The 23,420-nt window shown below is 35.6% G+C and overlaps 1 protein-coding gene across 1 annotated transcript in view; it reads right to left on the bottom strand.

The window, feature by feature from the left end:
* LOC150094595 (uncharacterized) overlaps nucleotides 1-23,022 on the bottom strand; it is a 43,984-nt gene extending 20,962 nt beyond the window's left edge. Inside the window, exon 1 of the mRNA XM_090411695.1 lies at nucleotides 22,999-23,022. The gene's annotated coding sequence lies outside the window, so the exon portion shown is untranslated. The remainder of the gene's footprint in view (nucleotides 1-22,998) is intronic.
* Between the last annotated feature and the right edge of the window lie 398 nt (nucleotides 23,023-23,420).

The raw sequence follows: 23,420 nt of genomic DNA, 5'->3' as shown, positions 1-23,420 counted from the left end.
ACTGCAGATGGAAGAAAAATAAGTAGTTTTATTGTATTACTGACTAAAGTCTTCATGTAGGTGGCTTAGTGGATTGTATACAGCACTCAGAAAGGATTAAAACAGAATTTAACACTTCCTATATTTTACCTCAGTCACTGAGACATCTTCAGGGATTACAAAAAACCTAAGGTAACATATACACAAATACCACACAATACTAAGCCCAATCACATGGGTGACTCTAGTCCTATCTAGGTGGAGCATCCTCTAAGGGCAGTTGTAGGTGGTCTGGAATGTAAGGTGATATCTCTAATGATAAGTGTTTTCCAAATCTTAGGAACCTTAATGCAACCGTATTTATTAAGATTTGGTTGATTTCTGAGAGCTGCTGCTGATTCTAAAAATAGTCTCTCTTTTTTGAATTTGCTGTGGTGGAGCATGGTGGTTTTTTTCCATGAGATCCTGTGAGGTCTATCCAAGACATGGTCAGCTAGGCCTGACTAACCATAGTCGTATTTGCAGATGTATGACTTGTGTTCCTCTAGGCAGATGGTTGCTGATCTGCCTATCTGTACAAAGTATGCCAGCTTAAAGGAACAGGGTATTTTATAAACTCCAGCCACTGAGAGAGAGAGAGGAGGGAGCTGATCTGTTGTAGAACAGATAAGGGTAGCAAGTTTGTGGTGGAGCTTAAATGCTGTGTGTAGGTTGTACTTGTTTAAAATCTTGGTTATTTTTTCAGATGTGCCATGGATGTAGGGTATGGTGATGGCATTTCTAAACTCTTTCTGAAGAGAAGACCGGGGAATGGGGAGGCAAGTGTTGTGTATGTGGTTGAGCTCAGTTGTAACAGCGGTTCCACCTGGAACAAAGATTGTGGGCTCTCTTGGTTAGAGTTTTAATAATGCCATATTGTTGAGCTGGGTGGTGGTGGTGGGAGAGTTCGTGAATGTATCTGTGTGCATAGGTTTTATATATACAGTGAAGGAAAGTGTACCGTTAGGAAGGAGTGTAACTAAGGTGTCTAGGAAGAGTAAACAATTGTTCTTTTCCATTGTAAACTGGATTCTTGGATGTAGGCTGTTGAGGTGACCAAGGAAGGAGTCTAATGTGTTTGGGTCATGAGAAAAAATAGAGAACACATCATCTACATATCTTAGCCAGATAAAAGATTTGAGTCTATGGCTCATTTTTCAGAATTTTCCATATAAAAATCGGCGAGGGGGGGGGGGGGGAAACACATGGCAGTTACCTCTATCTGCTTGTAGATTTTGTTCTTCCAAGAAACATAACCAGAATTAATTGCAAAGGAAAAGAGATCTAAGATGTCAGAAGGAAAAACGTTTTCTAAGAGTGTTAAGGTATCAATTAAGGGAATATTAGTAAACAGTGAGGAGATGTCAAAGCTTACCAATATGTCTGCGTTATTTAAGGTTAGATTTTCTATTAGGGTTTTAAAATGGGTAGTTTTTTATATAGGATGTGGAAAGTCCAGTGAAGGGAGTCAGAGAGTTGGCTAGCTGTTTTAACGGTTTGTAGCAAGGTGCGTTAGGGGCATCTATTATAGGTCACAGTGGGGAATTCAGTTTGTGGATTTTTGGGAACAAAACGGTCTGAGTTTTTTCATAATGTCCGGAGGCAAGGAAGATACTTTTTGAAGTAAGTATTTTAATTTTTTAACTTGTGTTTTTGTGGAGTTGTGTTCCAGTGGGATGTAGATAGAGCAATCTCAGAGGATAATCTCTATTTTTCACCGTTGCATCATCAAGTATGGTGATGATGATACTTTTTCTTTCCGTAATTTCCTGAGAGAAGTGTGTTGGCTGGACAATAAATTACTTTTTGGAGGCAAAGAGTGGGCAAGGATGTTGGCGATGTCAAGTCTGATGTTATTTGCAATCTCCAGTGCTAAGCGACAGATCCCGTGTTCGATATTATACATTACATCTAGCACTGGTACTTCTTTCGGTGCGACCGCAAAATTGTGGCCGAGGATTCGGGCACTGACGGCATCGTCATTGAGCCTTTGAAGATAGATTAACTACTGTCTGGAGTGGTTGAATTTGCGGTTGCTTGGATTTACACTGATTGTTATACTTTTTGATATGTTTATTTTTTATTTTTTGAAATTCTTTTTGTGTGGAAGCTTCTGAGATGCCAGAGATAATGGACCAAAGCTCAGGGTTAAGTACAGCAGAGAGCTCTGATTGTAAGGAGCCAACAGCAGCGTCTCAGTGTGGGTGGCACGAGCAGCAGAGATTTGTGCCCGCAGTAGTAGTTATAGATGCTGAGGGATTTTTTGAAATGAAAGTCTATCTTTAGCTTAATGCAGTTGGGCTGACCAACTCTCTGCCTCCCCCACCAACTGGACTTTCCACATCCTATATAAAAAAACTCTACCCATTTTAAAACCTTAATAGAAAATGTAACCTTAAATAACACAGACATATTGGTAAGCTTTGACATCTCCTCACTGTTTACCAATATTTTCTTAATTGATACCTTAACACTCTTCGAAAACGTTTCTGCTTCTGACATCTTAGATCTCTTTTCCTTTGTCATCAATTCCGGTGAACAAAATCTACAGGCAGAGACATCAGAGTCCAGACACATTAGACTCCTTCCTCAATCACCTCAACAACCTAAATCCAAAGTTTATGATGGAAAAGGAAAAGAACAATTGTTTACCCTTCCTAGAAACCTTGGTTACATTCCTTTCTAAAGGTACACTTTCGTTCACTGTATACATAAAACCTATGCACATAGGTTTTATATATAATTACATCTTGATGTAATGATTTTAAAATAGATAAAAAATTTTTCACCATTACATCTTGATGTAATGGTGAAAAGGTGGATTTTTCACCACTACATCAAGATACTAGAAGGATAAGGATTGCTACCTTTCTATTGTATCACACATAACCATTCATTTAGACGTTTGGATTACACATTTATCATCATATGAAACTTATTCTCTAAACGATTCATGTAGAAGATAAAAATGTGAAAGTACAGTTTTCAATGTACTGGCTCCTTTTGCATTTTGTTTTGTTAAGCAACTTATGTGAGGCAAAACAGATATCTCTTATGGCAGATTCATCAAATCACTCAAGTCTGAAGCTGGTTCATTTTGGTGAGGAATTTTATACCTGCAAAAGGAACACAAGTGAAATTTCTGGTATTCCAAAATCCCATATGAGAAATGTCAGATTAATATCTCATATGCAGATCACATTGTGCCCATATTGGAGAAATATAATTTAACACAGATAGAATAATAGCATTTTGCAGTGGCAACTATAACACAACTTTGGTGGCACTGCAATAAAAGGCAACAATAATGTCTTCCGTAAGTTAAACAACAACATGAAAATCTTGTGAGTAGGCTATGCCATACATATTGCTTTTCAAACAAGTGCAGAAATGTTGCCAATTGATGTAGGATCAATTATTAACAAAGTATTTCAATATTTTTATGTTTTCATTATTAAGGCTGAGGCACTCAAATTCTTCTGCAATTTTATTCAGAATCAAGTTTTAGGAATTGTGAAGACAAGATGGCTTCTCATGTTACTGTGGTAAGAATGATCAAAATGTTAGATTTTCTTTTTTTTTTTTTTATATCTGATTCACACACAAAAGGCCATAAGACATATAGCACACTAGTGTTGTCCATGAGCAAGAGGAATAGAAGAAAGGAGCCTGTTCACATTTTACTTGACCAGCTGAGGGTTGTAATCATTGAAGAAGGCAGAGTGGGAGAAGACTGTTCCAAAGGACAAAAATACATGGAATAATAGAGGAGGCAGTGAAGATGGTTTGGTGAGTTTTAAGATGGAATGTAAATGGGTGTTGGGTAGCAGTGGCTCTTGTTTTAATGATTTTGCAGAAGAGTGGAGGAATAATAGATGACCTCAATCATCTTTTCTATCACAAGATAAAACTCCAAACTCTTGAGAGATTAAAATAATCCACAGTTCTTTCTCCGATTCAAGTTCATTCACAGCCAACTTAAAATGTGTAATAATACTATAAAAAAAGAGTGAATTAAAGGAGATTAGCAGCAGTTAAATGGCACAAGAACTTTTTTTTTTATATCTGGTTCACACACAAAAGGCCATAAGACATATAGCAAACTAGTGCTGTCCATGGGCAAGAGGAATAGAAGAAAGGAGCCTGTTCACATTTTACTTGAACAGCTGAGGGTTGTAATCTTTGGAGAAGGAAGAGTGGAGAAGACTGTTCCAAAGGACAGAAATACATGGAATAATAGAGGCAGTGAAGCCTCCTGCTCTGACAAAACAAATATTACACAGAAAATAACTTTTTTTTATACATCTGCTGTCCTGACTTCAAAACGTTTTAAAGACAATTGTTGCATGGAACTTTACAATTTCATAAAGGAACAGCCAAAGCAATTGGAAGAAATTCCATTATCTAAAAAAGATGACAAAGATATTAGTAGTGTATGTCCTGGACCATTTGCTCAACAAAGATTTGTGTAATTTGACAAGATGGCAATAAATATGCAAGTAATCTATGTTGATTTTAATCAAGATAAATGATTATAGCTAGCTGGAATGAAACAAATACAGGGGATCATCTTAATTAATATGACAGTTGATTCGTGTCAACTTGCCATGAATGTACTGTTTCTTTCTTTTGTTTTATAAATCGTCATCCTATTACAGGCTATGTGTAGGTCTCCTCTCAGTTATCTAGTTTTGACCCTGAATAAAATCCTCATGTCCTTATCTCTGTTGGTCACTGTTTATCTCACTACTGTTGCAATTAAGTGGGTTGTCTTCACCAGCTTTACAATGTATCCTCTGAACTTCATTTCTCTATCTACTATTACCCCACAATCCCAGACTGTATACCCACAGTATACAGTCCCACCAAAAACAATATGCAACCCTCATCTGTAACCTCAGTTCAAAATCTTAAACTTATTACGTATGTTAAACTTCTCCCCTGTTTAACTATTCACCTTACCAGCCTATTTAAATTCTGAATAGCCATTACATTACTACTCACCCACAAGCCGACAATAATACTGACAAAGGACAAATAGTAATGATCAAGTACCAAGCCCTACAGTACTCCAAATATAATTTTCCTTGATATGCATCAGAGATAATCAAAATAAATTACCATATATACCAGTGTACAAGGCAACTTGGTGTATAAGACAACATCAATGAAATCTCTTTTCAGAATGTTCATTTTGTGCAATACTATGTATAAGATAACCACAAATTTTAAACTTACTGCTGACAGCCTACTTTAGTTTAATGTTGCCAGAAGAGGCAACAAAAAATACCTCAGGTATTTTCTTTACTGTAACTTTTCAATATTTTCTTGTACAAGACAATCAGTACACTTATAGCAGTCTTCCATTTCATATATTCTATTCATGACTTATTTTTCACTGTATTAACAACACCACAAACACTTTTATCAACAAGGATGTTTTATTACGTTTTATATAAAACATCCTTGTTGATAAAAGTGTTTGTGGTGTTGTTAATACCATGAAAAATAAGTCATGAATAACCATCAACGCCTAAGCTTATCTGTTAGATCATATATTCTAATTCATGTGAGCACCAGTATGGTTTCATTAGAATTTTAAGAAAAACTGCATGCTTAATATACTAATATATCAGTATATTAATATGCCAAAAGCTTATTAAAACACAGTACTTGTATCTAACATAACAACACTACACAGTACATTAGTGCAGGACATGGACAACTGCTTAACAATGTTTTCCACTGTCAAATTCAGAGGTTCAGATTTTATATCCAGAGCATAGAACAATCACTGGTCTCAGTAGTTTTTTTTTTTCACTTCAAATATGTCATAACAGAAACGTATACTGTAGCACTTTCCATGAGTGAATCAAATCTTAATGCACTTTTCTATGCTTTAAGTTCATGAGAAAATATATAACTAATTTTTGCAAGTAACATTATTATTATTATTACTAAGGGTGACTCCAAGGAGTCCTTAGACTCATCGACAGAGGCCCTAAACATCATGTCCACACAACTATTCAACATTCTCACAGTATCTATCATACCTTGAATTGAACTCATTCACTGTCATAGCACCCACAACAGACTCTGGCAGCTTATTCCACTCATTTACCACTCTAAAAGTAAAGAACCCAACTCTAACACCCTTACTAACCACACTCTTGCCCAGCTTCCATTGATGTCACCTAGTTCTCCCACCACCAGTCCTGATCTCAAAAATATCCTCTAAATTAATCCTATAGAAACCATTCAGCAATTTGAATGTCTCAATCATATCTCCTCTTTTCTGCCTATCAACCAATTTCTGCAACCCACAAATCTTCAACCTGTTCTCATAAGGTTCATTCCATAGACTTGCTATCATATTGGTCACTTGCCTCTGGATCCTCTCAACCTCCTCCCCATCAGGAAGAAACCTAGGTGACCAAATCTGGGCACAGTAGTCAAGATGAGGTCTTATCAAGCCTCAGTACAGAGGAATAACTTGCTTGTCTCTGCTCGTCAAAGTATTCTTCAGCAACCAAGTGATTTGATGAGCTGATTTAGCCACTTTTGCAATGTGCTCCCTAAACTTCATCTCCCTATCCACCAACACTCCCAAGTCCCTGGCCTCATTAATCTTGTGGAGTACAGTTCCACCAATGTGGTATACTGCTGCTAATCTTTTCACCACAAAATGCATAGCCTTACATTTCGTTACATTAAATTGACATCCATTCTCCTTAGCCCAGACCTCCAATCTATCCAAATCATCCTGCAAGAATTTGACATCTTCTGCATTCACTATTGCCCTACCCAACTTCGCATCATCAGCGAACAAATGAACCATTCCTCTTAGATCCTTCCCTATATTGTTAATGAACAAATTAAACAGCAGTGGCCCAAGAACAGAACCCTGTGGCACACCACAAGTCACAGGCCGTCTTTTGGACTCTACTCTCTGATATCTCTCCATCAACCACCCACCCATCTATCTCACCAACCCTTTATCCATTCCCATATGTTGCAGTTCACGGATTAGAATTCCATGTGGTATCCTGTCAAAGGCCTTAGCCAGGTCCAGCAGTATCACTGTAAACCCATTACCCTTATTCAGTTCAGCCGTCACTGTGTTATAAAACTTGAGCAAGTTACTGAAGCATGATCTACCCTTCACAAAGCCATGCTGTCCCCCATACAGTATCTCATTTTCATCAATCCATTCCTGTATTTTTCCCTTGACTACTTTCTCCAAGACCTTGACAACAACTCTTGATATGCTGATCGGTCGGCAATTTGCAACAGTAGTCTCGGATCCTCCTTTATGCAGTGGAACTATTTTCCCCTCTTTCCACACCTTCGGGACTAAACCAGACCCGAGACTCAGATTAAACAACATGGTCAAGGGCACTGATAATTCTTTAGCTGCTTCACGTAAGACCCGTGCCGATATACCATCCAATCCCACAGATGTATTCACATTAAGGTTCTGTAATAGACTATTCAAGTCCACTTCATTCACCACAATTCCCGTATAAACTAATGGTTCCTTCATTCTTTCAATGTCACCACCTGGATGATATACTCTTGCAAAGTGCTCACTCAGTAATTCCACTATATCGACTGATTCAGTAACCTCCTTGCCATCGGCATTCCTTAAAATCATTCTGCTGTGTACAGTTTTTCTTTTACTTGCAGCATATTGAAAGAACTGTTTGGGATTCCCTTTAGCTTGCATAGCTAGTTTCCTTTCATAATCCATTTTTGCTTTTCTTACCACACTTGTTACCCTTCTGGCCTGCGCTTTATACTGTTCGTGTGCCTGCAACATGTAAAATTTTTTAAAATATAATGTAGTTCATTATAAAATAAAATAATCACCTCTAATCAGCACAACTGGAAGAACAGAAGAACACTGCACCCTTCAAATAGAAAAGACTGGCAGTCTTTTCTATTCGATTCTCTTCATAATAAGAGAAATCTTTTTTAACTGAAGATGTATTAGCCAATCTTAAATGAAGGTAGCAGGATTTTTTCTCTTGGAAACATAGTTTTTTCATCCTGTGCACAGGCAAATGATTCATGAGAACACATGCAATTTACAGACAAAAATACTATTGGTGGTGGATGGTAGATGACATTTATAGTGTTGTATGTAGTCAGAGAATTAAGTAGTAGGAGAGATGGTCAGATGTGTGCAGCTGAGTAGTGTCTGCCCATAATGTGAACTTAGCTCCTAGGAGCTGTAATACAGTAATACAGCTCCTAGGAGTTAAGTTCACATTATGGGTAAATATCAAGAATAGTGATCGGAACTTGCTCCACCTTTGCTATGAGTTGCCTCAGTTTGCACTACCGGGTCAGTTGCTACACTATCCAGGTATTTGCTTATGCTTGGAATCGCCAAACTTTATATAGTTTCTACTGAAACTCTCGAGTTTCTTATTCGGCTAAGAAACAATATGGGATTTTAGTTTATGAAATAAGGGGCACTTGTAAACTTTGCCTAGGGCGCAAAATAACCTGGCACCGACAGTGGTTGTAATAATAATAAAATCTCATAATAAAAAAGAAAATTCAACTGGAAGTTACAACTGGATGATGGTTTAGATGAAACAGAGGCTTTTTCAGAAATCGGGAAAACTGAATTAAGGCCTCTTTTTCTTTTCTTTTAAACAGGTTAACATGATTTGCTTCCATCACAGGAGTTTCTGTGACAAGATCTTTATCATCAACTGCATCCAGGTGCTTGAAAATCACTTCCAAACACTGCTCATAGCTTTTAATAGGTTCCACCAAATCAACACTGGACTAATGATTCCTGTACTATTTGCTGTTTGTTTAGTACCACTGTTTCTTTGGTACCTCTCATTCTTGCAAGACAATGAAAGAGACTGAATGATAGAACAAATGCAACCAAGACTGCAGGATTTGAATAATGTGTTGATCATGATGGGAAATGAGAATATATATGCACACTGGGACTGCATGTTTTGCAGAATGAGAGTGTTAAAGAACTGAATGAAAAAAATAAGTAAAAAAAAAGGTCATGAATGACTCGAGAGTAGGAGGCGAATCAGTGATCTAGAACGTTATCTTTTTTTTTTCTCTCTGAGAGCTAAATGAAATTTATTTTGCAACAAACACAGCCACCATTTCTCCATTATTAAATGTATGGTGAGTTGAGAGTTAATAAGACCTATTTAAAGGAGGGAGGATGAGAAAGGAGACTGATACTTTGGATGTGAAAAACAAGAGCACAAATGATTTGGTTGGACAGAAGAATGTGAAAAGAGATATTTGGAAGTTATTAAGGAGAGTGAAGGATAAATGGTAGGAAAAGTTGTCAGTATGTTGCTAAGGTATGACAGATGAGATGGCAGGCAAGCATCATTGAATGGTATGTAGGCAGAGCTGTGAGAAGAAAGGGGTACAGTTTAACTGTAAATGTGTGAAATAAATTCGAGGAAAGGATCAAGTTGTTCATTGGTGCATTAAAATGGATTTGGTAAGTCAGCTGGTCAACTGTGAGAAGATATGGGATAAGTATTGATAAGGGTGAATGGAGGTGGACAGATGTAGAGAACTCACATCTGAGAGGTGGCATGATCATGACTGATTATATACCAAAAAATGAATATATGTTAATAAATTCCAAGAGCATCCAGAAATGAGGGAGACAATATTTCATTGACTAAGTTGGATGACAGGAATTGAAATGGATGGGCACAATGTTTTTCACGAAAACACAGGACAAGAAGGGAGGCGGAGTGGTTGTAATAGCATGGGAATCACATCTGCACAAGGTGAAGACGAAAGAGAGGGAGAAACAGTAGTAGTGGTTTTACGGTAGTATAGTATGAGGTGGTAGGTGACAAGACGATATTTAGCTGGATGTTGCTATAGGCCAAAGAATGTGGAAGTTGGTGATGAAATGTATAGGCAACTGAGTTAATGAACAATGGAAGGGTGATCGTATGGTAATATAGACTGGAATGAAGGGTTAGCATGTAGGAATAAAGAATATAAATTTCTTTAGTCATGATGAATAACTGCCTTAGGCAGTATGTAACAGAAACAGTGGTGAGCAACAATGTTTTTCACGAAAACACAGGACAAGAAGGGAGGCGGAGTGGTTGTAATAGCATGGGAATCACATCTGCACAAGGTGAAGACGAAAGAGAGGGAGAAACAGTAGTAGTGGTTTTACGGTAGTATAGTATGAGGTGGTAGGTGACAAGACGATATTTAGCTGGATGTTGCTATAGGCCAAAGAATGTGGAAGTTGGTGATGAAATGTATAGGCAACTGAGTTAATGAACAATGGAAGGGTGATCGTATGGTAATATAGACTGGAATGAAGGGTTAGCATGTAGGAATAAAGAATATAAATTTCTTTAGTCATGATGAATAACTGCCTTAGGCAGTATGTAACAGAAACAGTGGTGAGCTATTGAAATTTTAACAAAGGGCTTGCATCGTGCAAAAAAAAAAAAAAAAAAAAAAAAAAAAAACCTAACTTAGCCTTTATATTACTTATATTGCAACTTTGTAGAGCTTCTGGCAGATATGATAATTCCCATAGGATATCAATCATTAATGCTAGATTGTTTAAAAATTCCAAATTGAGAAGTCAGTTTAAAAAACCCTTAGATTTATCATTCAATGCAAAATGCTTGTATAAAACAGGGTAATTTCTCCACAAAGCAAGAGCCGTTCGTAAACTGCAAGCTACCCATCGTGGTCCAAACACATGCCGATCTTTAAAATTTCGAAACCAAGGTCTTTTGCAATTGTATTTAGCGTATTTTCCGGTGTATAAGACGCACCCAAGAAATTTAATACAATTTTCTGGAAAAAACCTAAACTTTAAAGTATAATTTTTAAAAAAACGGTAACTGATTACTCAGATAAAATATTATGAAACTTGAATAGGGACTCTCCGTTCTTACCCAATGATGCGCTAGAAGTCACGTGAAGGTCACGCATCAATTTGATTGCATCATTAACTGCCTACAAAGATCTTGGAACATAAAAGGGTGTGCGTATGACTTTGAAAAGAGGAAACAATCTTTACCTTCATTATATAAGATGCACCCCATTTTTAAGATGAATTTTTAAGGTAAAAAAGTCCGTCTTATACACCAGGAAATATGGTAATTCTCGTTGATTTTTTGGTGATTAATGATAAACAGCATATAATTTATCCATAAATATTTCAAAATGATTTATTTCTTTAATGTTTTTTATCGAATCGTCTAATGCTAAGTGTAAACGATGAGCACAATGCCAAATCACAAAGTTGAGAAATTTTTGTAGAAGTTTGATTGCAACACCTGATTTGTTTCCTAACATTACACTAGCTCCATCAGAACAAAATGCAATGAAATAATTTTTTTATATAGTTATCAGAAAATCCATATGAATTTAAAGTAGCAATTATAGTAGCATATATACATTCCACGGTGGTATTTTGTAGTTCTACAAGATTATTAAACAAGATGAACAAGGGGCTTGCAAATTTGAGAAAAATTTAACAAACGGCTCGTGCAAGCCCCTTATAGCTCACCACTGAACAGAAGGCATACGAGAAATGGATCTTAGTCTTAGATCATATCAGAAGATGTAACTGTGAATGAGGTGTTGCATTTTCCTCCAGTTTATAAGTATGATATGAAGTGATCATCTGGGTAGCAGCCAACCACATGAAGACTTTGTGAGGAAAGGATACATGCAGGATTTATGCTGCTCCCACCCACAAAAAGTTATTTTCAAACCTATGTTTTTCATGATGCACGATGAGTCGGCTAAGGTGATATTTTTTCCTTTCTATTTTTATCAATTTTCACATATATATATATATATATTAATGTTCATTATTTACTCGGCAGAACTGCATATAAAAAAGGAAATTAAATGACACTTTATACCGAGAATGACAAATTTATTGTTAAGATACAACTAGTTTCGTTGAAATACAACTTCTTCAGGTATCATTGGCAAAGAATAAAATAAAGAATAACAGACACATGAAAAAATACATTAACAGATTTAGTATGAAACAAGTACATTTAAAAGGAATGCATGCTAGAGTTCCAAATGAAGTTGACTACGTGCGTGAGCTGGCATTAATGCGCCAGTATTGGACAGTGGCAATGTGCACATCAGAAATATTATAGCTAAGGCTGTTATTATTAATATGAGATGAATCAAGTGATATTTCTTTAGATTCAATTATTCTTCTTTCCAGTTCATCATAGCACACATGGATATTAGAGATTTTTTGCCAATCAACGAAGTGTTGGTGGCCATCATCTGCATTGATGGAGAAGAGAACGTGGCGAGAGAGAGAGAGAGAGAGAGAGAGAGAGAGAGATGGCTCTGGTTCTGTTGTAAGAAATGTCTCTTTGATGTTCCTCCATGCGTAAAAGGATGGATTTAGCTGTTTGGCTGTAATATGGCTTGCGACAATCACACAAAATTTTATAGACTCCTGGATACTGAGTAGGAAGATGTTTCATTTTAGGTCTATTTAGTATGGAGCGAAGTTTAGGGAATGTAGTGAAGCAAGTTCTAATGCTGAATTTCTGAAACATTTTTGCCAGTTTCGGGGAGAGAGAGCTGATGTATAGTAACGAAATAAAACCTCTTTGTGGAGAAGAATCTTCAAGAGCAGTTGAGTGATGGACAGAGAGAAATTTATTAATCTTTTTAAGAGAGAATCCATTGTTAATGAAAGACTTTTTAAGAAAATTGAGTTCATGTTCAATTTCTGCTTCATCTGTTAATAAAGATCTGGCACGATGTGCCAGGGTTGAAATAATACCAAACTTTTATGGAGGGTAGTGATGGGAAGAAGCATGAAGGTATCTGTCCGTGTGAGTGGGTTTTCTAAAAATGGATCAGATGAAGCAGAAATTGAATATGAATGCAAAACAAGTGTTCTCTGCCAGGTTGGCAGGAAAACAACCCAGAGGAAGACCAAGATATAGGTGGATTGATATGGTACAAAGTGCTTTAGACGACAGAAATATAAGATCTGATAATGTTGGAGTCTTGACAATTAACAGACTGATTTGGAGGAAAATTGTAGATAGGAAGTTAGTAATGATGTAATTTTTTCATGTAGTACTATCATATCATGTACACCCCTTGAGAGTACATGGCAGGAATTTGATGATGATGATGTTTCATCAGCACATGCAAACAAACCCACATGGAGTAAACAGTTCATTGGCACAGCATCTTTACACTAGTGGCTAGTGTCATTGTTTATATGGTCGCTTACGCACAGCATCACTTTCAGTGTAACTTTTTTATTCAATTTTGTGAGTCTGTGATTACCCTTATGACCATGCCTCCAAAGTGTAAGTCCACTGCAAGTTGTTTGGAAAAGAAAATCCTTTTTAAAATTCTGCTTGTGCTGGACCTCCAGGACATTCAACATCTTTAGATGACCTTCACCCTAATGTAAAGGTCATATTTTTACCATCCAACACTACATCATTACTACAGCCAATAGATCAAGGAGTCATTTCTGAATTTAATACTTATTACTTAAGGAATACATTCCCGCAAGCAGTCAGAGCTACGGAAGATGATGTGATGACCTTGAGAGAGTTCTGGAAGAATTATAACATCTATGATAGCATCAAAAACATTGGTGATTCTTGGGAGGAAGTAAAGCAATCAACAATGAAAGGGGTGTGGAACAAACTGTGCCCTCAATTCTGTGATGATTTTCATGGCTTCACAGTAGAAGAAGATACTGCAGAAGCCAGAAAAGCTGTGGTGGATAGTGGCAATGCACTGCAATTGGACATCAATGAAAATGATGTCATTGATTTAATAGAGTCCCATTCACAAGAATTAACGAATAAAAACCTTATGCAGACAGAGAAGTAGCTGATACAAACACATAGCCACATTTACCTTGCAACACACCATATATAGGAGAAACAGGATGCACAATTCCTATCATACAAAAAGAACATAAACGACATATTAAATATAATAATTATGGTGAAGCAGGCCTTTCTGATCATGCCCTGAATTCCTTACAGAGTTGACTGGAAAAGCACTAGCTGTCTACATCGCACTAAAACATGGCATGAACGGAAATTTAAGGAAGCAAGTGAGATTATTATCAACAACCCAATCTGAAGAATAATGATGGTCTAAAAATCCCAACCATATGGAAGGTATATATTCGACTGACAGAACGTTCCTCACTAAGAACAACTATAAATAGGACTGTAGAAAATCCAGTATCTTAAAAGCAAAAATAAGAATTATATTACTAAAAATAGGACATCATTGTTTCTGAAAGAAAACCATCTGAAAGAATGTTTATTCCTGTCAATGTAAACAGAATTTAGCTTGATGTATCTTTTTTTCCCAACAGAGGTCATGTCAGTAGAATAACATGTGATCAAATCATTGTTTCTTTAGCTTATAGTTAATAATGTAATTCAGCTTCTCTTGTATATTGATGTATGCTCCAGATGCTGATCTTGATGTGAAGATCAAAATGTCAGGATATTAAAAAGTTTTTCTAACACAGTTGTAAATTCCATAAATTTTTAAAATGAATGCTGATCACCGTGTAACTCTAAAAGAAAGGATTAGAACTCTTACATAAATAATTTTTTCTGACATGATTTCTCTATTAGTTATAATGTAATCAATCTACAGATTTTTGCCCTCTTGTATTCTACATCTTATGGGCAGTGATTTCTTCTTTTTTCTTGTAGTACAAAGTACAGATAACACAAGAAAAATATGAAGTATTTTCTTTTTCATTGGGTGAATTTACAATGTTCTTTCTTTGTGTTTTGAAAAGAAAGTAAAAATAATTTTTTTTCTTACTATTTTTGCCATTATAACATCTGATACAATTATAAGCATGACATTTTACCGTTTTTCTCCCACACAAGAAAAAGAAATATGACAATATTATTTTTGATTCATCGAACTTCTGTAGCGGAAATTTTTAATACAAAACTTCATAATTTAAACACACACACACACACACACATATATATATATTAATTAATATATGTTTAAATTAATATATATATTAATTAATTATTCGATGCGAAGATGCGAAGCTGGGAAGGATTATTAGTAATAGTGCAGATGTGGTAGCCCTGCAAGAGGATTTAAATAAGCTAGATAGATGGGCAAATGAATGGGGGTATCAGTTTAATGCAGCAAAATGTAAGGTCTTGAGGTTTGGGAAACATCGATGGGATGCTGCATACTCTATGGGAGGAGTTATACTGGAGGAAGTAGGGGAGACAAGAGATCTGGGGCTGATGATTGATAGAAACCTGAAGTTTAGGGGACATATTGCAAAGGTGGTGAAGGTAACACAGAGGATTGCTGCTATTATGAGAAGGACACTGACCTGCAGAGATAAGAGGGTTATCATTCCATTGTATAAGTCTCTGATCAGACCACACTTGGACTATTGTTCTCAGATTTGGTCCCCAGGATTTGAAGGGGATAAATTAACTGTGGAAAGGATACAAAGACGGATGACAAAGATGGTTTCAGGACTGTACAAGGATAGTTATGAGGATCGGCTGAGAGAATGTGGACTGCAGAGTTTGGTGGATAGAAGAAGGAGAGATGATATGATTGAGACTTTTAAACTGTTGAGAGGTGGTTACAGGGTTGACACTGGGGAGTTCTTTCGCTTGGTTGAACAGCGGGAAGGAGTGATGACAAGAGGCCATCCCTGGAAGTTACGAAAGAAAACTGTGAGCAAGAGGGTAAGGAGTGGTTTCTTTGTGTGGAGGGTGGTTGAGCCGTGGAATGCATTGCCTGATGGATTGGTGGGAGCGAGAACGGTCAGTGAGTTTAAAGAGTGGTATGATAGACTTTGTGTTTCTCAGGGGGGGACCTCCCCTCGATGAGTCTTGACAGACTTTATGTCTTAGGAAGGACCTCCCTCGATGAGTCTTTTGACTCCTTGGAGGCCTGAATAATAATAATAATAATAACATATATTAATTATAAAATTGGAGAATATCTGAACTAGCAGAAAATATATACATATCAATTTAAATCATAACCGTTAATTTCATTTTGTAATGACCAATTATATGGGAAACCAAGAAGGTAAAAGTGCAAAGAACAGTAGATTACAATATATTCAAGAAATCTGTGAAGTATTCATCGAAACATGATTTTGAACAAAAATATAACATGATCTCGAATGTTGGCAGCAGTTTTTTTTTTAAATAATATTTCAAATAATTATCGTGAATTAATTTCTTTGAGAACAAAGAAAATGTTTTGTGGAGTAAGCGATTAGAAAAAATTAGCAAAAAAAAAAAAAAAAAAATGAAATTGGTTCTCCAAGGTAAGGCAATATTTAAGTGAAGAAACTATGCAAGGATCTTTATTTTGTCCAGGCATTAAAAATTGCTTTGTACAATAAAAAGAGAAAATAAAAATAATTTCTATATTTTAGTTTATCCAATATAACTATGATTCAGTTACCCAGCATAGAACAAGGAACTGCATTTCTTGTTATTGGCAACTGAGACGCAGTTATGAGCGTGAGATAATCTGATTAAGTGTTCTCTTCAGCGTGAGGGATTATCACACCTTCTAATGGACATGGGCAAATTGCACTTCTTATCCATGTTCCTTCAACAGATAGCATGCATCGTACCTAGATTTAGCTGGACTTCTATAGACATCCTGGCCGGTTGGGGGGTTAAAAGACTAAGTGAAGCAAGGTGGTCTGCAAGAGCTGATGCTATATATCTTTCAAATGTGGATATAAACAAATTAAAGAGGCATTACTTGAACTATCCATTTCTCCTCATGAAAAACATATTTCTAAATTAGAGAGCTCATCATTGGCTGAATATTTGACAATTCTAAAACAGCAATTTTAACAGTTGTATAGGACAAAATTTTACAACAAATAAATGCTACTAGTAACTCTCTACAAGATCCTGATATGGATTTGTTGTTAGCAAATAATTTGTTGATCGTACAACAAAGAAAGGTGGAAGAAGATAGTGAAGGAAGCAACAAACACCAACAGGCAGTGAGTGCATGGTTCATTATTCATCCACTCATCATTCATGATGATGAATAATTTGTTACAGTATTTAGTTAGTTTTATTTTAGATATATGAAATAGTTTTGCTGCTTTAAATGAAGAAATAAATTTATTAACAGATGAAACAAAATTTAAAGATGAGAAGGAAAGTGAAAAAAAAAAAATTTTAGAAGTGTGACATAGACTGATTAACAACTCACCTCTCACCAATTCACTCCATCCACTTTCATACATGCATGCAGTTTCTACTAGTTGAATCTTCTATAAATACTATCACAGCCACTGTTCATTTGAACTGGCATCAATAATTCTTCTATCCTCTTAAATCAGTTGAGATGTGTAGTTATCACTCAACACCTCCTTCACAATGCAACTCCAAACTTGCAGAACAAATTTCTCCTCCTAATTTATCTCAACTGCTGCCCTCTGGAAGTCTCCAATCTTATGTTTATCACAAGAAACACAATCCACAGCTCTCCAAACTAAATATGAACACATTCCTTCATACCTCCCATGGTGCTAAAGTGCTATAGGTTACTCAACCTCTTTATATGGGATTATCATAAAAAAAAAAATGATAATAATAATAATAATCACATCGATAGTTTTGCTAAGGAAAGTGCACTCAATTATTCCTCTTTTACATTTGAGAAATCTTTTGGTAGGCAAACATCCTGAGTATTGGGTGATTCCATAATGCCTTAACATTGTAACTATTATTTTTCAGGAAATAACAACACATACTAAATATTAATTATAATAACTCTGATTAACCCCCCAACTGGCCATGACATGTATAGATGTCAAGCTAAATCTGTATACGATTCTGTAACACCCGTTAAGAAGTGCTTTGGTCTTGCTATTTCATCCACCTTGGCCAGTAGGGAGGTTAATACTTTCCTACATTTCAGCAATATTATACTGCCATTATCAGGGATTACAAAAGAATTATAATGTGCATGTAGGCACTAACTGAGTCCTATATGGAGCCAACATCAGGCTAAATTTGTCTGAAGATCTGAGAATGAATGATTCCTAAATTTGGGGCAGTTTCATGCACCCAAATTTGTTGAAGTTTGGAAAGTTTCTCAGAATTAAGGCAAATTCAAAGAATAGAATCTCATATTTGTATTTGCTATGATACAACAAAGCGGCCTTCTTCCAGCCTATCCTGTGGTGATTGTCCAAAGCATGGCCAGCAAGTCCAGAGTGGATGTCCTACCTGTTTGGACATAGTACAACAGTTTGCAACTATAAGGGGCCTGGTAAACACTTGGTAGATGGTAAACACTAAGGAATGTGGATGATCTTTGGCAGATAAGGTATGCCAATTTTTTAAGTAGTCTGTAAGCAGTTGTAAGGTTGTATTTCTTTATGATTTTTGTTAATTTCTCAGATGTGCTCCAGATATATAGAATGGTGATAGATTTTGTGTAATCTCTGCTCTGAAAGGGAAGAGGAGTGTGAACTGCACTTACAGGGTTTTAATATTTTTTGGATTTTGTGTGGGTTGCAGCAAATGGCTAAGAAAGGTTGAGAATATGGTCAAGTTTAGTAGTTAGGGGACTACTATCAGAGCTGATTAATTTTGTCATTATAAGGGGTTTTTATAATTGCATATTACTTGGGGGTAGGGGGGTTGACTGATAGTGAATGTATCTACCAGTATTGGTGGATTTTCTGTAAACCAAGAATGCAGGGATCCACCAAACAGCATGTAATCAGTGTCTAGGAATGGGAGACAGTTATTGTTTTCCTTTTCTCAGGTAAACTGAATCCTGAGGTTTTGATTGTTTAGAAAATGTTAAACATATCCAGGCTATGTGGCCAAATGGGGAACGCATCATTTACATAACATAGCCAGTGGGTTTATGCAGGGAAGAATTTAAGGCCTTTTCTTCAAAGATCTCCATGAAAAAGTTGGCCAAGAGTGGAGAACCCGTGCCTGTCCCCATCTGTTTGTGGAATTTTCCTTACCACACGAAATAGCCAGAGTTCATGGTGAACTGAAACGGGGCAAATATAGCTTAGTGAGGTCTAATGTGTCTTTGAGTGGGATATTAGTGAAAGAGAGGAGACTTCAATGCTGACAATTATGTCAGTGTGTTGGAGTGAAGGTTTTCTATACTGGCTTTAAAGTGACTGAATTTTTTTTGGTGACTGAAGGTGTGTTGCCAGTATATTGTGTGCACCTTGGCTGATTTGTATGTTGGTGAATCAGTGACATCTGCAATGGGACATAATGGCATATTTTGTTTATGGATTTTTGGAAGCCTCCATGTATTATTATTAGGAGGGGGGGGAATATAGAGTTATACAGTTTTAGTTTGTTGGCGATGCATTGATGTAGTGTCCATGAATTAACATGGGTTTATTTATGTAAAATACAACTTCCTGTTGTAATACCTTAAAAAGGAATTTTGACACTACAAAGTCTTTGATGAGAACCAATAGTAATTCAAGTTTCAAAATATCATTGATAGTGATATTTTATATCATTGATATAAAACAATAACAGATATCTAATATCTATCTCCCTCTTTGATTTAGTAGAAGACATACAATAACCACTAGGATAATGAATCAGTTTGTCATGGGATATGCGATAAAGTTAGGATTTGAACATGGAAAGGAATGCATCCTTATTTTTTAAAATACTCCTCTGGGATCAATGCTTTATAATTCAGATCCCTTAAATGCAAAAATCTTCATATCAAGATAGTATAAATCAATATAGAACGTTAAATATTTTGAGTATTTATTTTTGCATGCACAGTTCATAGATCATGTTTTTTTTTATGGATCACGATCATATTAATTTCATTATTTATATTAAGATTCAAGTATGATAGTACATCCACTCTATAACCAACAGACTAGGTTCGAATCCCACCACCATGGGCATGAATCTTTGTGAATGTCTTCAGGGACAAATAAATTTCATCACTTGGCATTAGCTGTGACTCTACTTACTGCTGCCCAAAATGGCATAAAAGAGTTCCATATTTGGTTCCTAGACAAGATTTATGGTGAGTGGGTACTGTTCTGCTGAAGTGACTATCTTCATTCCTCTGGATCTATAGAAACATAAGTAGTCGGTGGATATGCATATACTGCTCAAATATGGTAAAGCAACCTTGAGTCCTACTATTTTATTCCAACTTATGATTCTTTTGAACCATCTTTCCTCAAACTATTTTCTTCGAGGTATTACAATTCAACAGCTGCTCAAGTAACATTTACAGGCTGCTTCTTTTTCTCTTAACAAATTGCGTAAATACAGAACTGTTGTTCTACTGGTTTTTATAGATCGGTGGCGAGGATTACGTGTGTGTGTGTGTGTGTGTGTGTGTGCGTGCGCATGCGCGCACACACACACATGCACGAACTAGTAAATGTTTTAATAAAACCATCTACATTTAATACCTAGTCAAAATTTCAGAAAACTTGCAGTGAAGAGAAGACAATTATGTCTGATGGTTTAGAGTACATAAATACTGATACACTATCATTATTATTCAGAATGAACAACCAAATAGGAAATAAATCATTTCTGCAAAGCAATATGATCAACCCCAGATCTCTTGAGACAAGAGATCTGGGGTTGATGATTGATAGAAACCTGAAATTCAAGGGACATGTTGCAAAGGTGGTGAAATAACACGGAGGATTGCTGCAATAATAAGGACGCTGACCTGCAGAGATAAAAGAGTTATCATTCCGTTGTATAAGACCTTGATCAGACCACACTTAGACTATTGTTCTCAGATTTGGTTCCCAGAATTTGAAGGGGATAAATTAACAGTGGAAAAGGTACAGAGGCAGATAACAAAGATGGTTTCAGGACTGTACAATGTTAGTTATGAGGATCGGCTGAGGGAATGTGGACTGCACAGTTTGGTGGATAGAAAATGGAGAGGTGATATGATTGAGACTTTTAAAGTGTTGAGAGGTGGTTACAGGGCTGACACTGGGGAGTTCTTTCGCTTGGTTGAACAGTGGGAAGGAGTGATGACAAGGGACTATCCCTGGAAGTTACAAAAGGAAACTGTGAGCATTTCCATGCAGAGGATTTCTTTGCATGTAGGGTGGCTGAACAGTGGAATGCACTGCCTGATAGTAGTGAGAGCGGTCAATGAGTTTAAGGAGTGGTATGATAGACTTTGTGTTTACTAGGCGGGATCTCCCACAATGAGTCGTGATAGACTTGTGTTTCCTAGGAAAGACTCTCGCAATGATTCAGGGCTACAAGTTTGACTCCTTGGAGGCCTGAGTAATAATAGTAATAATAATAATAATAATAATATTCCAAAATTAGAACTAAATTCTGGAAATTTCATAATAATGAAAAAGCAGTCAAAAATATATTACATGGTAGTTAAAAAGCAAGCAACAATTAAGACAGGCTGAATTTTATTCTATTATATAATGAAAAGTGTGGAGTATTCATAACTATAAATGTTCATAACTATAAATTCACACACGACAGTAATTAAGTTTTAATAATATGTAGATATTTCATCTTAAGTATCTTAAGACATCATTTTGTAATTGATTTCTTTAGTTAATCCATAAGAAGAAACCGAATGAAATGTATCGTGTGATTGCCCCCTCCCTCTTCAATAGTTCACAGAGAATGTTCTACCATTGTTTTCTGACAAAATTCAATAGAATTATAAAGTTACATGTATATCACAGTAAAGAAATTTTAATAATATGTAGATATTTCGTCTTAAGTATATTAAGACATCATCAGTACAGTGATTAGAAACAATACTAGGAATCACATTCGATAATACTAGAATGTATTTTTTTTGGTTTGTAATAACCGTACTGATGATGTCTTAACACGAAATATCTACATATTATTAAAATTTCATTACTGTGATATACATGTAAATTTATAATTGGGCTGAATTTTGTAGGAAAACAATGGTAGAATATTCTCTGTGAACTAATGAAGAGAGAGGGGGCAATCAACACTATACATTTCATTCGGTTTCTATTTATGGATTAACTAATGAAATCAATTACAAAACGCAATGATTTCAAGTATCTTGTCGAAACCGAAAAGCATACACATACAGAACACAAAACTGCGCTTTAATTTTTTTTTTTAAGTAATTGCTATTTAATTATTTCTGTGATACGTTATTTTTAAGGCAATAAGGTTGAATTTACTCACTGTCAAGGTGAAATAACCGTTTACCATATAATTCATTAAAAAAAAAAAAAGAAAAAAAGTAAGCCTAATTCTGCGCAATACAATGTTTAGAAAAATAAGGTCCGTGTGCATTTCGGTATTACGAGTTTTTTATGTCAGTTATGCTCATTAAAGTTACAGTAATTCTTGCATATGTTTCCTTTATCAATGCTAATATTCAACGAGTAAACAAATCTTGAAATGCTGGCCACGTGATGAGATCTGCGGAACTTTTTTATTTTTATAAAAAAAATAACAAAACAAAATGAGATTTACGAAATACTTTCGAAGTAAAAGCTTCTTTACGGGAATTGATTCTTTCATTGAATTATCGTTATTTATATAACTATTAACGTGCAAACAAAATAATAATAATAATCAACTAGTAATATTTCCATCTTCACGCTCCAAATTTTCTGTATTAAGAAACTTTACCATTCCATAAATCTAAATTTCCTGCATAAATATACCCTCTGGTTTATTAACAAGAATGATTCTGAATAATACTTTCTTTCTTCATCAACTTGCATATATTGATGAGAGAAAAGACAACAGAGAGTGGCATGGGAATTTAACATGAGTACGATATGCAGAATCTGAAATCCAATTCCTCATAATTTTCCTAGCGAGAATTATGGGAAGAAAAAAAAACATTTTTACAATTTAAATGATAAAATAAAATTATAAGAATTACACTTTTACCAACCGGATATTGGACGACATCGCTATCATTCCTTATAGGTATTCTAAACCTAGCTAACAGACGTCCTCTACCGTCTATAGATATATATATATAAAAAAAAAAATAATAAATAAATAAAAAAATAATAAAATAAAAAAATAAAATAAAAAAATATATATATATATATATATATTTTTTTTATATATATATTTTTTTTTATGCAACGTTTTTATGCTAATTATGTATAAAGACTGTGTGTTGTTCATAGTCTTTTAACCCTCAATGTTTAGTGTTTTTTCTTTTATAATGTCACCTGAAGAAGGCTGTTACAGGCCGAAACTAGTAGTGCGTTTATATTAAAACCTTTTTACTTAAATCTCGGTTCTAGTCATTTAATTCTTCATAAAAGTTTGTATGTTAACCGAGTCAATGATCATTCTGTCATA

This window comes from Typopeltis vanoorti, chromosome 21, assembly GCF_054136105.1.
Source record: "Typopeltis vanoorti isolate ZY-2024b chromosome 21, IOZ_Tvanoo_1.0, whole genome shotgun sequence".
Taxonomy (NCBI): domain Eukaryota; kingdom Metazoa; phylum Arthropoda; class Arachnida; order Uropygi; family Thelyphonidae; genus Typopeltis; species Typopeltis vanoorti.
This window is presented reverse-complemented; position numbering and strand designations above follow the sequence as displayed.